At 44.1% G+C, this 2,831-nt stretch overlaps 1 protein-coding gene across 1 annotated transcript in view; it reads right to left on the bottom strand.

Moving 5' to 3' along the window:
• The window catches only part of LOC103087643 (zinc finger protein 239-like), a 23,906-nt gene that overhangs the window by 15,029 nt on the left and 6,046 nt on the right, over positions 1-2,831 (bottom strand). The window lies entirely within an intron of this gene.

Genomic DNA, 2,831 nt, shown 5'->3' with positions numbered 1-2,831 from the left:
GGTGGGGCGGGGCGGGCGGGGCGGGGCGAGGGCAGGTCTGCGGAGAGAGCGCGGGAGTGCGGCGCAGGGGCCGAGGTTCCCCTACCTTGACCTGTTTAGTTAACTGTCCATAATACTTTTAAGGTAAAAGCGTACAGTTGTATGGGCCGGTTTTGTAAAAACTAAGAAGATTCCTTGTAAGTTAAAAACAGATTAAATAAAAAGCTTTTTTTTGCCAACAGATTTCTCGCACGTCCCGCTAGTGAGGCTGAAGCAATTCAGAGCTCTGGAAATTGGGTCTCCAAGTGGTAGCTGTGGGGCGGTGATTGGAGCCTGGAACATTTGCTGCAGTTACAATTAATATAAGCACTTTAAGGAAATAAAAACTGGATTTTTCTTTGTATTACAAATGAAAATGTGCATTAAAAAAAGAACTCTAGCTATGTAGAATGGTTATTTCATACTGAAACCCTAAAGAACGGATATTCCGACCTTTCAGCCTCCGCGGCCGCCTCGGAGCCCCTGAAAAAGCTTGTGGCAAAGGGGGGCAATTAAAAAACCAAAAGAAGCCGGTCCTGAAGTTTACTCTTGACTGTACCCATCCTGTACAAGATGGAATGATGGATGCTGCCAATTTTAAGCAGGTTCTTCAGGAGAGAATCAAACTGAATGGAAAAGCTGAGAATCGTAGTGGAGGCGTTGTAACAATCAAAAGCAAAGGCAAGATCACCGCAATTTCTGAGGTGTCTTTTTCCAAAAGGTATTTGAAATATCTCACCAAAAAATATCTGAAGAAGACTAATCTCCGAGATTGGTTATGTAGGTTAGGTAGGTGCTATCACCAAAGAAAGTTACAAATTGCATTACTTCCAGATTAATCAACATGGAGAAGAGGGCTTCCCTGGTGGCGCAGTGGTTGAGTCCGCCTGCTTATGCAGGGGACACGGGTTCGTGCCCCGGTCCGGGAAGATTCCACATGCTGGAGAACAACTAAGCTCATGTGCCACGACTACTGGGCCTGCGCTCTAGACCCCATGAGCTACAGCTAAGGAAGCCCATGGGCTCTAGAGCCCGCGTAACGCAACTACTGAGCCCGCGTGCTGCAACTACTGAAGGCTGCACACCTAGAGCCCATGCTCCACAAGAGAAGCCACTGCAATGAGAAGCTGGTACACTGCAACAAAGAGTAGCCCACGCTCGCCACAACTAGAGAAAGCCCATGCACAGCAAAGACGCAACGCAGCCAAAAATAAAAAAAAAGATTTAAAAAATAAAATAAAGGGCACTAAAATGAGGTATGCCTGTATAGATGTTATAGAACATTATCATAACCACAATTATATTTGCAGTTAAGTCATTTAAAAGAGTCAACAGATACTAACAAATTAAGTACAGATGTTGAGTTATGGAAGGATAGAAATAATTAGTCTTGTTAGTGTAGCAACATAATTAAGCAATTCGTCACTGAAACCAGACAACCTGGATTCAATTCCCGATTCTGCCACTTGCTGGGATGCAAATGAATGGGTCTAAATCTGTTTGTCCTACAATCCTTCATTTGTGAAATGAGAATAAATATTAGTGCTTTTCTGAGAGATGAAAATTTAGTAAGTTATTAGGCATAAACCCTTAATAACAATAACTCTTACCTGAAGTGGGATAATGAAGAAATATAATATAAATCAGACTGAAGATCACTTTTCCAAAGAAAATACTTTATTTTTGCTCAGGATCAAGTTCTAAGTGGAGGATATTGGGTGTCAGTTGTCATGCTATATATACGTAGCACAAATCTTATTTTCTCTGCAAAATGTACTGGCCCTGAATGTGAATACCATCCACTGAGAAGTGGCAGAATGGCTTCCAGAATGGCTCCATTTTGGCAATGGAGACTGTCTCATTGTCACAAACTATACTTGGAATTGTGGGGTCTTTCTATCTTATTCATCCTTATAATCTCATTCAGTTCACTGCATCCTTGTTCATTTCCACAATCTTGGTTTTCAAGCACTTTACCATACCAATTCCCAAATTAAAACATTTTGTTGCGGTCCAGGAGCCACACGCCTGGAGTCGAGTTCCCCAGTAAATGCGACCCGTGTCCCAACGAAGGACACCCGAGAATCACCAACACCAAGTAGAAAGATTAGCAAAGGATTTATACAAGTACCAGTATAGAAGCTTACACAAACTGTCCGGACAGGGTCCCACTCGGAGAGAAGTGAGTGAGACCCCGACTAACAGTCGGGCGAGGCCTTTATACCCTTCACAGGACGGGAAGTTCCCAAGGCGGGAGGGAGCTGTTTAATTTTGAATCAGCCAATCAGGAACCCGGTTCTTCCTGCCCCAAGCAAGCAAGTTTCTTACAGAAACCAAAATGTGCTGTTAGCCCTGAAGCTGTTCTTCCATTTCTTTCGTCACAATTTCATCTCACCATCTCCCCATTCCAGTTCTTTCATTAATTTGATCGCCTAGAGGAATGCTCTTTTATCATGTTTACAGTGCACCTACTTTATATAACTCACTGAGTTATGTACGTATTCATGTCACAAGAATCGGAAGACAAGTCACTGATTTATACGTCCCTTGATGTAAAAATGGAAGATGCGGATTAACTGGTGGCGCAGTGGTTAAGAATCCGCCTGCCAATGCAGGGACCACGGGTTTGATCCCTGCTCCGGGAAGATCCCACATGTAGCAGAGCAACAAAGCCCAGGTGCCAAAACTACTGAACCTGCACTCTAGAGCCCATGAACCACAACTACTGAAGCCCGCGAGCCTAGAGCCCGTGCTCTGCAACAAGAGAAGCCACCGCAATGAGAAGCCCGCGCATCACAACGAAGAGTAGCCCC

The sequence above is a fragment of the Lipotes vexillifer genome, unplaced genomic scaffold (genome assembly GCF_000442215.2).
Source record: "Lipotes vexillifer unplaced genomic scaffold, Lipotes_vexillifer_v1.1 scaffold1665, whole genome shotgun sequence".
Classification (NCBI taxonomy): Eukaryota; Metazoa; Chordata; class Mammalia; order Artiodactyla; family Lipotidae; genus Lipotes; species Lipotes vexillifer.
This window is presented reverse-complemented; position numbering and strand designations above follow the sequence as displayed.